General features: G+C 33.2%; 1 protein-coding gene across 2 annotated transcripts in view; it reads right to left on the reverse strand.

Moving 5' to 3' along the window:
- The window catches only part of sty (sprouty signaling antagonist), a 108,689-nt gene that overhangs the window by 31,929 nt on the left and 60,718 nt on the right, over positions 1-16,042 (reverse strand). For both annotated transcript variants that reach the window (XM_088261715.1, XM_088261716.1), the window contains exon 2: positions 12,439-12,541. The gene's annotated coding sequence lies outside the window, so the exon portion shown is untranslated. The remainder of the gene's footprint in view (positions 1-12,438; positions 12,542-16,042) is intronic.

The raw sequence follows: 16,042 nt of genomic DNA on the forward strand, positions 1-16,042 counted from the left end.
TAACAAAGTGGTCAAAAATAAGGTTTATGTTATATTTTCATAAAGTTGAACCGAAACATTTTCACAAAGTTAAACCGTAAGGTTTTATAAAATTAAGTCGAATCCTGTTGGAAAAATACTGGTACTTAACAAAATGATCAAAAACAAGGTTTATGTTATATTTTCGTAAAGTTAAACCGTACATTTTCATAAAGTTAAATCGAAATTGGTGGGAAAACAATACGAAACAAAGTGGTATAAAACTATGTTTATGTTTCTTAAAGTTAAAAAAATGTATTCCCGAATGGTGTTTACATGGTTATCATTGTCGCACCTTTAATTGTTTGTATGTCAACAGTCTATTAAAGTGGAGACTCACTAATTGGAGGTCAGACGCAATCTGCGGATGGGCGTCCGGTGCGGCGGTGGGGCGGAGTGGCGCGGCGAGCGGCGGGGGGAGGCTGCGACCGGAAGATAACCTCTCGGAATTGTCTCAAAACTTGCGACGCTTGCGCGAATTTCAATCGAAAAATCTTCGATTGACAGAGGTCCTATTGACTCATATCGAATCAACGTCTCAAACGCAAATTTTTGCTAGGAATTTTCACTCATGAATTACTTGGAATTATTGTTCTTCAAACCAATATCTTCACTCAATGGTGCATAGGGCACTGCATCATATAATTATTTTAACACATGAAGGAAAGGTGATAAGACCTCAGCTTCAGGTACCAACTAGTCCAGGGTATATTGATATTGAATCACTTATATTTACTTGACCTCCTGCTGGTAATCGAACCCGGTACGGTAGCCGAACGTGCTGACCATTACACTACGGAGGCGGACAACATGAAATTATAGTACAACATTTAACATTAGTTTACCCAATCGCAAGTATGAATAGGCTATATAACTTATAAAGTTGAAGCCTACGTAGGGATATGATAAGCGGTGTTGCATAAGCCGTAGCTTGATTTCAGAGTCACTTGGGCGTCAGGTAATTTAAAAAATATATATCTCAAGAAGTTTGTGAGAAAATTGCAAGGCTGGATATCGTTATCTCTGCTGACAAGACACAAAAGGTGGCTTGGTGGCGTCCGCAAAAAAATGTATATAAATATTTATAAACGTATTTATATATGTATATGTATCCATACGTACGAAAATCCGCAAATCCAGCATTTTTGTTGTTAAAGATATTTTTATTTATTTATTGAAATCTCAACAGAGACGAAAAAGATGTTGAGAGAGAATTTATAAGACTGGTTTATAAGAATTTCATTGGCTAAGGTGCCATTATCCATGACGACATTTTTAGTAATATGATTGTTCGATCATGGGTAGAAAAGTTAATGTTATCGCTTAAACTAGCCAATGGCAGGTCGTAAAAAAAAAAACGCGATTCGCTAGAAAATCGCTATACTCGTAGACGATGGAAAAATCAGAAAAATAATTTTATCAAACCTAAATATCGTTTCAAGTCTTGCAGCTTTCCAATGTCATTATTATCAATGTCTTTGTAATATAATTATCTTATAAATAAATAGAAGCTAAACTGGCAGTGCACAACGGAGTCCTGGTTCCAACTATAATGTATGGAAGTGAAACATGGAGTTGGCAAAAGAAGGATGAAAGTAGACTGAATGCAGTCGAAATGCGATCTCTCAGAAGAATGTGCGACAAAACGATGTATGATAGATGTACGAATAGTGAAATAATGAAAGAATGCAAAGCTGAGATAAGCATTATCGATAAAATTAAGAAAGGTGTGTTGAGATGGTTTGGACATGTAGAACGAATGAGTGAGGAAAGAACGGTAAAACAAATTTATGAGGCAAATGTTAGCAGGAAAAGAAGCAGAGGAAGACCGAGAAAAATATGGCACGATCAGGTATGCCAAATACTTGAAAGTAGTCAGGTTAGGAGTCGTAACAATCGGCGGGTATGTATGAGGAGATGCATGAACGTGGAAGAGGCGAAGAATGTTTGCAAGGACAGAGTGGTGTGGCGCTCTATTCTCTCTGCCTACCCCTGCGGGGAAGCGGCGTGATGGTTAGTTAGTTAGTTAGTTAGTTTTATAAATAAATTAAAATTAAAATAATGATGCCTTTTATGGTCAACAACAACAAAAAACAGATACTCTACAATCTTAATCCACAGGAAATAATAAATCATATTTAAGTTATGCGTTTTAAAGGAACAACAATTATTAATGATAATAAATATTTAGAAAAAAAAACATGAAGATAACATGTCATAATTTCCGCTTTGATAACGATTTGTGGTCGGTAACAAATAAAAAAATAGATAAATATGTAGTAAATTAACACAAATAAACGTATTTCGTAAGAAAACCACAAAAATATTATTGTCATAGACAATGATAATCTCTTAACAAGAGGAATCAAATGCGGTTACAATATTATGTGGTATTTGTAAATTTTGAAAAAAATTGGCAAAAAAATACTGCAGAGGAAAATTTGTATATGTTTATGTCGAAGTGCTGAATCTCGATATGTGGATCTATTATGAACATTATCGATGCCGATAAGTATCACTTTACTAATTACTGTTTGTATGGATTTTGGCACTTTAAAACAGGCGGTCGATAAATATGATTATAGATGTGCAAACGATGAATCCCGATCTCCGATCTATAATGAACATTACCGATGTCAATAAAAGATGCAGTGCCCTATGCATCATTTGGTGGGGATAGGGGAATCATGATTTTCAGGTTGTAGGTCCTTCAATTATATACGTCACCAAGGTCATGCCTTCGAATCATGTTTTATTTCTGCAGCATCCATAATTTTTTTGATCTTTCTCTAGATGTCTTTCGAAGAAGATATATGGCGATCGCCTGGTTTACAATATGTTCAGGTTTTCTACGTCTTTTTTCCCTAAACCATCTCCATTGCCTTTCCTCTACCTTACTGCTGATATCAGTTACACACAGGCTTCCACGAATTTTACCCACTTGCTAAAATGGTTAGCCTTCCCTGGCTTGGGCATATCCGCAAGACTTAAATAAGTCATTTTTATTATATTTTATGTTGGAAAAAAATGTTTTAAAAATATATAAATATTTTCAGCATATTGCAGTATGCAGGCCCTCAAGTTTGAAACGACAGGTCGGTCGGATTATAAATATTAAGTACTGGCAAGTCGGTAGCCGCGGTCGGGCTCTGCATAGTCACCGCTATGGTGACCGCAGAGTCGAGCCACCAAGCTGTCCCCCTCTCGGCCTTCGCCCCCTCGCCCCCCTTCAACACCAGGAGCCAGAGATTGCGATTCATCACGTAAAGGTAACGGATTTCCTCTCGCTTGCGTAGACCATTAAATACACGCCACAGAAGCCAACGACAGCAAAAAAAACTCCATGTAATAGCGCAACCGATACTACGTATCAATACTAAAAACGTTTGAGTAGCAATAAAACAACGTTTAGGAAAAAAGCTGGTAAACATTTTGAACAAAAAGATTTCCAGGAGGCCAAAACAAGATTAACGAAAAACATTTCTAGAAGACTAAAACAAGATTAACCAAAAACATTTCCATAAAACCAAAACAAGATTAGCTAAAAATATTTCCACAAGACCAAAACAAGATTAATCAAAAATAGATGATAAAAACTGTTATTAGTAGCATTTTTCCATAAAACCGACTTATCCCTCAAGGGACTCGTACTTTAGTGATGTCCTAGATACTCTTTATTTATCCTTCTATACCTTCTTCATCCTATGGCATGGCACATGGCAGTACTATCCCTCACCCTGACAACTATGGATGTCCAAGAAGGACACTCTTGTTCAATACTGGAAACAAGAAGAAGGCTAAAGTAAGTAAGTAATCCATTGATATTACTGTATATGTTTTACGCCCATGTCGGGTTCACGAAAAATCTAAATGAATCATTTTGAATCCGATAGAACGACACCTTGAATATGAGACCAGTCGAACCGGATCGAAGTCTGCCGGAATATTGGTCTGTTGGTCTGTTCCATAGACTATGGTAATAGGGGACATTTGCATAATTCACGCAAGAATAGAATCTGTAGCTTTTGGTCATTCGTTGTGACCAGAACTAGCTTGGCGTAAAGTAATGGCCAGTATCTCCGTTCTCTGACAGCGTGCACGCGTTTCGCCTGTAATTTACGACCGTATATCATGGTTAACCTTTGGCCTTCCTAGCTACGTGCATTCTTCTAATATATTGTACGAGCCTCGTTATATGCAGATGTTATGCGGTGATAGTTAAAGCGCCATTAAATGGTTACAGAGATTATTTAAGTTAATGCTCTCTTCACTTTCCATAGAGGACACAATATCACTATCATTTCTTGAAGTTGGACATGGTTATTAGTCGTTATCACGAATTAACGGTTATGGCGATTCTCGGATATTCACGTTCATACGTTTGTAGCAATAATTGTCGCAGGTTACTGCGTTTAGGGTTAAGGTCCCTGTGGATTTTAAATTTAATATAGGCTATTAGTACAGACCGTTGAATATATTTTAAACTTATATGCAAGTAATAAAATTACACAAGTTTATTAGAAATATTTTATTGATTTATTTATATTCAAGCTATCTGTTCTGTAGACAAGAATAAAGATATCTTCTAGTACGCGATTAATGATAACGGTGTTTTTGTTACGATAACTTTTACTGTTTTTTTCTATCAAATTGACGGTTCTAAAATAAAGCAGCAATTTCAATACCAATCGATTTTCGTAATTTACCTCCAAGATCGAAAACCTAAATGTCAAATTAGAAGAAGCCTATAAAGTAAAGTAGGTCAACCCTCCTGGGCAACTTTGTTCGGACCTTCAAACTAAGATGGTTTGCTCGCGGAGTTCAATTGTTTTAAATATCAAATTTTAAAACTAGTAAAAGGTGAAATGATTTTCAGAAATGTTCGCTTTAAAAACACTAGATAGAATATTTTTGTTCTTGTAATTATATTAGGTACATAAGAGAATAAATATAAAAATAAAAATAAAAAAACACTGAATTTTAAAATATGCTCAGCAGATAAATATACGAGTGAGTTCATTGACCTAAAACCAAAATAAAACTTTCCGATAGAAAAAACTGAACACTATGAGAAAATAAATGCTAGAGGAATGCTTAGATCAAGGTGTAAGGCAGGTGCCACTGCCTTCTGTATAGTTTATTACATAGTATTATTACGTATTCACGGTTGTGAGTACAATGATTATTATTATTTACTACGGAACACGTACAAAGTAACAATACGTTTACAATATGTATATATGTTGGTTTTGTGTCTATACAGGTAGCAATATTTATGTGTTTATCACACAGCGGGATGGCAAGACACAACCACACGAGGCAAACTAAAAGAAGACTCAAATTATAAGAAGGAAAAATACCCAACGCCTAGCGCAGCTAACTTTATCACTCTCCATTTTTAACTCGGTGATAATATTTCAGTAGCCTGGACAGCTTATTACCGAGCCTGGAATACCTGAAAAGATGCTATTTTGTAGGTAGTTATCATTGAATTATTATACTCATATATTTTCAGTGGACAAAATACCAGAAGCTATGCGAGGTTTACGGTTATTTAGTTACGGGAGTAAATTATTTATCGCCATTATTGTAAGTATTCGGCGCCTTGACGTTTGGATTGGCGGGATAATCTCTCGCGTCAGTGTTGCCAAACTAGAAAACAAAATTTGCACATATACGGGGTAGGAAGTACAATTTAGGAAAAGATATCGCTTGCTCATTGGTATATAAAAATTAACATTATAATTAGCTTTTTATTATTAATTTATTCCGTCTACATTGGTTTTTAAACACGATATATTAATATATACAATATAGGTGTCTTAACAAAGACGAAGTGTCTAGGATGGTCAAACTAGAAGTATATGACATAAATATTATTTCAGAATTATCATATATTTGTGGTAAGCGGAGAAAGATATGTACTTTACAAAAAACATCTCAACAGATAGAAGCACCATCTGTCAGTTCTAAAGATGATACGAATATAATTATTACAATACTGCATATATACAACTTTCGAAAAATTAATACAATATGGATGTTCAATAAAGAGCAGAGTGATAAGCGTTGCACAGTTTATAATGCGATCACTGAAGCCAAGAAGTGACAGGTCGTAAGACTCGGGATCTTCAGACATCCGTATGAAAATAGATGCTACATATCTATTTAGACTAGGCACAAATAATAATGCACTTGTTACGATTTCGAATAGTTTAAAATACCCCTTTACCCCAATGGTTCAATAAAGTATTCGACAGATCAATCAAGGATTACACTATTATTATTATTATTATTACTACCTTCACGCCGTTCCCCGCAGGGGTAGGCAGAAAGGATGGAAAGCCACACTCTTCTGTCCTGACATACACACCTCGCCTTCTTCACACCCATACATCTAGTCATACATGTCCTCCGATAACAAAATGGAAAGTAATTTTAATTAATTAATTTTTTTTATAAATAACCGAATTATATAATATAATTACTAATAACCATTAAGTGTATATGGAATATTTTAGCGATTATTATCTTTTATCTGTGGAACGGAATAATCGTTATTTTTATTACATTTTTTATTATTATACATGGAGGAGCATATAAAATGCTTGGTATTTAATAAATATTAGAATTAATTTTTGGATTCTCATTAGCATAAATAGGTTATTTTTACATGGAAATCACATTTGTAATAGGCAGGTGTTCTGCGTATTATTCGAACACGATAACGTTTGCCAGCGTTGATAAGTGCGACGACAGAGTTTTTCGAAAAACGGATTTTAATTACTTTATTACGGCAATTGCAATTAACGATTGAATTAAACACATAGCAATAACCAATAATTACAATTCATAACATTATTTTGATAGGTAACGAACATCTTAATAAATGTGTGAATAGAGTGTAATGTACGTGTCACCAAATTCCATGGTTGGATATGGTATTAAAAAAGAAATTAAGATAAATTGATATTAGTTGTAAGAAATATTAATAAGTATAAATAAACACACATATATATATATATATATATATATATATATATATATATATATATATATATATATATATATATATATATATATATATATATATATATATATATATATATATATATATATATATATATATATATATATATATATATATATATATATATATATATATATATATATATTTACATACATATATAACAGCGATGCGTATCTCTGTTATGTCGCTCTTCTTCAAACTGTCATTGTTTTTCAATTTTCGCAATTATGACATTTTCTAAAAGCAAAAACATATTTTTCATTTAATATAGGCAAGGAAGTGAATAGAGGCAAGTATTTTTTTACTTATAGTTAAACAGAACAAATAAAACCTTAGAGACATTTAAAAATTTATGGAGATTTAAAAACGTCATTGAAAATCTTGTAATAATTGTCGTTAGAAACTAATATAACGTCATTAATATATATAGTAAAACGTATCCAGATGCGTTTATTTGTAGTTTTTGGTAGTGTTTTCCAAGGCCTGGTACTAGAAATGTGATTAAAAAAACAGATATAAGTACCTTCTTCTTTTAAACGTATTAATCATATACTTACCACACATTTGCTAACTTTTTTTCATTTTCATCTTTATGTTTTTTTTTTCTGTAAAATCAAATATTTTTTGATGTTTATATTAGCACCTTTAATCCATTTTTATTTCTGATATTGTATTCTTGCCAGTAAACTTTATTATAACCTAAAATAAAATTTATACCCACACACAGGCCATGCCTTTGTGGGATCTTTTTCGCATTCATATTAAATATTTTCTTGTATGTATTTGTAATTATAATATATTGTGAAATGTAAAAGAATATTTAGAAAAAGAAGAAAAAAAAGTAAGGTACACGTACACGGAATGAAGATTTCACAATCTGCAGTAAGCTGTCAAAACAACAGTGATTCGAATACTTCTGACGAAAACTATACAATTCAAGTTAAAAGTGATCAAAATAAATATTGAAGAGTGTTAATATAAACCCCTGTAGTGTGTTACTGCGACTAATTAAAGTATTTATCGTGAGTTCCATTTAAAAACTGTTTTTTTTTTTAATTACTGAAGTTTAAAACTGAAACAACTTTTATTGTTGCCAAATTAATATTTCATTTAAAAATTCTATAGATGTCTCAATAATATTCTATAGATGTCTTTTATAGTATTAATTAATTACTTATTTATTTTTTTACAAAAATGTTAGAAAATTATTATATAACCACTCACATATTGTGAGTGAGTGACTTATATACTAATATTACTAACATTTTTGTAAAAAATAAATAAGTAAAAATGACTAACCACAAAGTAAAAGCTTCAAATATTAATAAAATTTATTTATTTCGCCCGTATGGCCTTTACATATACAATATAATATTGTAGGTACAGCAATATAATAGGACGCAAGTACAAGAAACAATATAGAATTGTATAACAATATCATTACAATATTGAGAATATAATAATAAATTATTTTTCCTTTTATATATCAAAATTGAATTATTTAAAGGGCAAGTAATTAATTATTGAAAATTCGCTTGTATCTCATGATTTTGAAAGTGTCACGTTTGCAAAACAAATGTGGCTAGCTAGCCAAAAACTAGATCGCAAGTGTGTCCTTAAATCCAGTTATTGGCGGAGTATTCTTGACCGACCGATATCCGTTACGGACGACTACATGTCGTGGGTCCAAGTCTTCGTTCGTTTTACTCTGACCAGTGTAGCTTGTACATTGAGAATCTAAAATTGTACCATAATGACGGTTTTTACAACCGCTCCAGTCAAGTGACAACCACAAACTCGGAGTTTATTCCCGGTTAACGATTCCACTACGACTTCAAAAGCGAAAAACAAAGTAATTACTTTTTGCACGTGGAAATTTGGTGGGCTGGAAAGCATCGTTTCTTAACAACAACAAAAAAAACTGTTAGTACAAAAGCATGGCCATCATTTTAAAAAACCTAAATACAACATATTTACGAGTCTCACACCAGTAAGAAGTATTTTTGATCTTCACATATTTTAAGCGTTTAATACTTTCGCCCCAAGCTTTAATGTTTGGTCATATAAATAATTTATTTAATAACAATCTTGGTAATTTGCAAAAAGATTTTTTAAGTATTTTTTCTTCGAATTTCTGTTTATTAAAGAATAAAGGTTTATTTTAATACATGGATACAAAAAATTTTCTCTTACAGTTTTAAAACCGATAATGGGAAATTTATTGACTTCATAGCTGTATTGAGGTCATTTTGAGTGTTACAAGACTAATCTGAAGGCTCTGGGAAGTATCTATAAGATCGTTCCAGTTGAAGATCGGCCATCAAGTGTGATACAAGAAAAAAAATTAAAAGCCTCAAGAGATTGCATTCAGTATCGTGACGAAGAGAAGCCACCTATTGCACATGTAGTTCAGTTACTTGGACCAGGATTTGTTAAAATACTTGAAAAACATTACTCGATGTCATGTTAAATAATTTACAAGTGCATGAAATATATACAAACTTTGTATAGTGTGACACTACAAACATACTTATATAAAATAACGCAAAATATCGGAGGCTTTGGATTTCAAGGTAAGATCTAGTCCATAATTCTTTTTTTTTTACTAATGTCAATTTAGTGTGAAACACCTATTGAACTGTGTGATTAATTATACGAAATAAATTTACTTTATTTTCATTTATTAACATCTGATTTTATTACTAGAGTGACATGAAAATAAAAATAGAATCATATATGGTATGTCATTTGTTATAGGTTTGATCCGAATATTTAATTTTCGCCTCTGATGTATGAAAACTGTGTCGAATTATGAATTGAAAAAAAAACTGAATGCAGAGTTCAAAACGTCCTGAATTCGGACCGTTTCCGTGATACTTGGTCACTTGGAGACATTGTTGACTCTCCAGTTGAAGAATAAACGCAGATGAATCCTTGTGGGGGCCGAAGATGTTTGTTGCCAGCATACAAGATGATATCGGTTGAGGTCCACATCGCTTCTTCAATCCGTCCAAGGTAGGCGAACACTTGCCATCAATTGTACGGTACTATAAACGTTTCGTATTATGATTAATTTTACGATCTTTCGATTCCGTTCTAAGTTGTTGAAAGTTATCAACGTTATTCCTCGCCAAAATGAGTATCGCGAAATTGATTTTTAAATTTTGGATCGTTCCTTTCTTACCCAGAATCATTTTAATCGAGGCGATCTTTACAGTATTGAGTGATCCAAAAAAACGATATTCAATAAAATCTTGGTAGATTGGAAATATCGAAGGATCATTTTGGTTTTATGAAAATAGACTTTAAATCTCGTGCTGATTTTGATAGATATAATACACAACGGATAGGTCAAAAGGGAAAAATGGTATACAACCATGTCCTTTTTGGATTGTATCGGCCGAAGCCAGATATTGGTTAGATGAGCAAATTGAAAACTAAAAAAAGTAATAACGAAATTAAATTATAAAATAGTTTCACAAGAGCAGAACTTGTACATTGAGCCTGGATACCCTTGACATTTGGTGCGGAATGAAGATAGAAAGACAGAAATCTGTGTTGTGAGGATGGGAATTAATTTGTAACGAAGAAAATGTATGATTTTTTAAAGAAATACACGTTTATGCCACATTAATTTGACTAATTTAGTTTTGAATACAACTGGCATAACTGATTGATTCAAACATAAAGATTAAATCAACTCAAAAGTAGGTGGAGGCTATAAAGGGCTAAGTAGGGCCATGGTAAGCGGTGTTGCATAAGCCGTAGCTAGATTTCAGAGACGCTTGAACTTTGATAATTATAAAAATATTTAAAAAAACGATTATGAGTGCAAAACGGCTCCAAGCAGACTAGCAGTGAGGTCGCAGTTCGTGTAGTGTGGCCACACGGGATACCGGATTCTGTGGGCGACCGCGGAGAGCAGAGAAGCGCGGCGGAGGGGGGGGGAGATTACCGGTCCAGGGGGGGCGGCGCGGGGCGCGGGCCGCGGCTCCCGAGTTACGCGCCCCCCTCCGCCGCGCCCCCCCCCCTCCCGCCCCGTGACGCCAGGGCTGCAACACCTGGCGGCAGCTACCTGACTTGAGACTTTCTCGGACGTATCCGTTTCACTATCGGGCGGAGGCAGCGGCCGATTGGCGCCGCGGGATTCGCCCGAGTTCCGAATGGACCAGCTCTTTTTTTGAACCGCGTTCGAAATTCGAATGAACCGACCTTTTTTTCACAAAATGGACCGGCTTCTTTTTTTGAATAGCGTTCGAAATTCGAATGAAACGATTTTTTTCTTCACAAAACGGACCAGCTCTTTTTTGAATCGCGTTCGAAATTCGAATGAACAGACTTTTTTCACAAAATGGACCAGCTCTTTTTTTGAATAGCGTTCGAAATCCGAATGAACCGACCGTTTTTAACAAAATGGACCAGCTCTATTTTCATTCGAATTCAAAATTTAAAAAGACTATATTTTCTCATTCACATTTCAAATTCAAAAGCTCAATTCTTTTCCATTGGTGGCAAAAATTATGACCCCTTTTTCCGTATTTAAAATGTTAACGTCGGTAATCACAGATCTTCACCAGTTACATTATAATTATTAATAAGAAACTGTTGTACATCATTGATAAATAACAACCAATAAAATATAAACAAGAACATCTGAAAACTACGCCACTTAAAACCTGAATATATTCCGTAATGTTCAGAATTAAATCTAAGAAAACCATGTAAGGAAAAATTAACTTAAGAAATTCACCATATCTCGCACTATTCACGAGTTCACGAAAAGCTCGCGTATTAATTGTCATTATAATTTCACATACTCGTAGTTTATTCAAAAATCACATATCACTCACTCTTTTCAAGAACGTCATAAATCAAAAAACTAGATTTTTCAGGAGAACGTTTTTAAAGTTTAAAAATATAATACAATGTTTTAAAAATAAATATTATATGAAGCCATTTATTGAATGTTTTACTGTGCAACAGATCTTTTTAGGTAAAGCCTGAATGTTTTTTCTCCATTTGAAAAATATTTAGGATATTAAAAAAAAATTAAACAATACCTTTTTTTTTAAATGCAAAAAACAACACGTTCTGCCCTGTAGCGGGTAAATATTAAGTTAAAAATGTGACTCTTTTGCTGGGATATAGTACATTTTCTGGGCATTCCGAAAACATGCACAACTGTAAATTGACGATTTTTGATTTATGCCGTTCTTGAAAGGAGTTAGCGATATGTAAAAAGAATAAATAATAAGTAGTAAAAAGAATGTTATAATAATAAATACTTGTTTCGAGTTACGACTAGTTTTACTGAACGAATTAAATTCGTAAGCCGAGGTTCCACTGTGTCTTAGGTTTTAAAATATGTATATTATTGACGTTTTCCTTACATTGTTTGGATGTTGTTGAGACCAGGATAGGAGGAGTTGTGGCTGGTGTTTAGTTAATGAACTATCCTGGCAGTTCTTCTTCCATTTGAACTATCTAATATTCCTGTAACAAAGGTAAAAAAACAAATTAGCGTTTCAAAACAAATCACACATCTTTTCTTATCTTAAATCATGGATTATCTTATTTTTTAAGTTTATATGACACGTCCCCTTAAGTATCACTCAATTGTATGTGCTTTGCTAAATAAAATAAAAAAGTGACATATCTCTTTTTCCAGTTATCCAACATACAAAAAATACAGTACGAAATCAGTTTTTTAAAGATCTATCTGTAAACGATCATCATTGAAAAATGTTATAAGTATTTTGTTTCTTGCATGTTTTTCGACACTTTCTGACATTTATAAAATTTAAAAAATAGACCTCAAACTTTGTTTTTAACCATTTTTTTATACTTTTTTTCAACCGGTTTCGACAAGCACCTTGTCATCTTCAGGGATGTATACGTTATAACTATCCGTCCCCGATAGGTAAGATTACAAGGTGTTTGTCGAAACCGGTTGGAAAAAGTAACAAAAATAATAGTGGCTGAAAGATGTGTGAGTTTTATTTTATGAAGGTTATATGTATGTAACCTAATTCAGAGGATTTCTCTCTAATATATGTTATTTGATTGACTGATTATAATTTTAAGCTTTCGAACAATGAGTCAGGTAATTCTACCATACATTATTAAGCACGCCTGCACAAGCGATATTTAAAAAAAAAATGACACGGTTTAAATGAAATTATAAAAAATAATAACGATTTAACTAAAAGTGCAGCAGTGGCGCCAAAACTGTAACCGAAGAGTAGCCAAGGTGGATTTGTAATCATCGGTCAACGGAAATGAAAACAGGTTGTCGAAATATTCTAGAACTTGACCCGCCCAGAACTTTGGGAGGACGGAAAGATGGTAGGTAGTATAAAAACATGATCATTGAGTTTACTGAATGAAATTTTCGGACGGTTCTGAATGTATAAATGAACGTAGCAGTCGATAATTTCCTAAATTTGCCACTCGACATGGGTTTGACTAGGGTTTCTTGCTTAAACGACGAATCTTTTAGCTTTGCTGAAAAGAGTCGGCAGTCACTCGAGGTAATAATAATTCATACCAGCAAAGACTGCAAATTTAATTTAATGAATGCTCTTATACGATGTGAAAAGTTGATTAGCGTATCTCTAATGCAGCTTTAAACGCATTGCGGAATGCTAGTACAAAACCTGAAACTTTATAGTGTCGTATTTCAAAAGATAACCATTTGTGTACACACACTAGGATAAGTGCACGCCATAAAGACGTTTGCATTTGAAAGAGAAAATCGATAAATACAGGATAGTTTTAAAGGAAGTCTCAAACGAAATAGAAACAGACTCGATAACAAAGACCATAAAAATAACTCGGGGTTTATTTAACTTAACGAACGAGCACCGTAAAACCTATCACACTCGAAATTCGTAATAAATAAAGCACTGAATAACATCAGAATACCAGAAGTAATTGCAAATTTTACGACTCGCAATTAATTACCACAAATGTCTCGCAATTTAAACGCCATTTAAGATGAAGTTATTATTGCAGACGGTCAGCCTTGTTAAAAGCTAAAGGAGACGCACAACGAAATTAAAACCCTTCAGGTCTGTGAAACTCATATCTTATCAGGTCAATGATATTAAAAAAATTATTTGGCTTATTTATTTAGGGCCATTTTTACAAAATAGCGTCTCGAGGGAGCTTCACATTTTTCTTACAATGTTTACTTTATCTTTGCTATGTACTATATACGAACTAATTTTAATAAATGTATACAATTTTAATATAATGAAAAATCTAAATTGATAAATAAATTACTTGTTCTTCTTACCCTTATTCGCACCTCATGGTGCATAGAACACTGCATCAAATTGGTGCAATGCAAAGTTGACCGTTTATTGTATGAAGGCAAGGTGATTCAGTTTTCATCGGATTTTATAGAGTTTTCTTCTACTTGACTCAGAAGTTGACTTAAGGTTAGGTTAAGTAACAAATGTTTATCTAAAATAACTTGTTAAAACAGTCGAATCTTGATATGTTACTCACGAAGTTTCTAAAAGTATTATAAAAAATGCAAAAAAAGTCAGAATGTCACCTCGCGATTAATATTCGACCAAATTGGAGAAGTGATCCTACTTGAGTGATGGGAAGATATCACTAAAGGAAAATTGAAATTCTATATTTGCGAATAAAGGCCACGTTTGCTTTTATCTACTAATAATTTAAAGTTATCTGGAAACGATTCAAAGAGAAACAAATGCTGATTAATATTTATATTTGTAAAGTAAACAGTGTCCGAATAACCAGATTATCTGTTCTGAGTCAACGTTTTAGAAAAATACACGTCATGATATAGTCGTTTATAATGTATTCCCGAAGTATTCTTTTGTAAACCGCTGAACGGAGAAAAAAAATACAAATACATACTTATATCATTGAAAGAAAGCGAAATGCAAATGTTCGTATGCACAAAATGTTAAAGCTCTTACAGTTATTCATCGATTGCTTTAATCAATGAAATTGTTGAAAAATTGATCTATCGAATCAATGAAATTGACTGATGAAAATTTAGAAATTTTGATCTACTGAATCAATGAAATTGATTGATGAAATAGAATTTTGAAACGATTGATGAAATGAATTCAAATTTTGATCTACCGAATCAATGAAATTGACTGATGAAATGGTTGAAATTTTGATCTACAGAATCAATGAAATTGATTGATGAAATGGTTGAAATTTTGATCTACAGAATCAATGAAATTGATTGATGAAATGGTTGAAATTTTGATCTACAGAATCAATGAAATTGATTGATGAAATGGTTGAAATTTTGATCTACAGAATCAATGAAATTGATTGATGAAATGGTTGAAATTTTGATCTACAGAATCAATGAAATTGATTGATGAAATGGTTGAAATTTTGATCTACTGAATAAAAAACAACCAAGCACCTTGTCGATAATTCCTTGAAGGTAAAAAAATGTTGATTTTAAAAGTAATGTAGGTAGTGCAATTAATTTATTATATAAACGGGGCAAATCAAAAATAAATCTACATGATTTACAGCGGCACATACATGACCCACACATTGGAAAGTCATATAATGCCGAAATATATTCCCTCGCGATAACACTTTAGACACGAAGGCAGCGCTTGTGTAAACACTCCAATCGCGAAGTGTAAATAGTTGCGAGCGTCCTCAGTCCGCCTTGAGACAGTTCGGCTTATCTTCCCGAACACTGCATCACTGTGTTGGGCTCGTACTGGACTCAAACGGGCTCGTGAAATGAGCGCGAATCTCCGTCGAATGTGGTCAACTTGTGTAGTTTATGGACCAATTGATAAATGGCAATATTCACAATGACCATGCACGGTCGAATAGAGTGATGAAACTGACAATTTGTCTAAATTTTAAACCTGGAAATCAGCGTTCAAATTTGAGTAAACATATTCTATGATTGGATATTATCAGAGAACTTTGAAAGAAGTCGTTAAATTTTCTGATTGGAAAACACATAACAAA

The sequence above is a fragment of the Brachycentrus maculatus genome, unplaced genomic scaffold, assembly GCF_059751285.1.
Source record: "Brachycentrus maculatus isolate JH-2025_06_01 unplaced genomic scaffold, ASM5975128v1 h1tg000166l, whole genome shotgun sequence".
Lineage (NCBI taxonomy): Eukaryota > Metazoa > Arthropoda > Insecta > Trichoptera > Brachycentridae > Brachycentrus > Brachycentrus maculatus.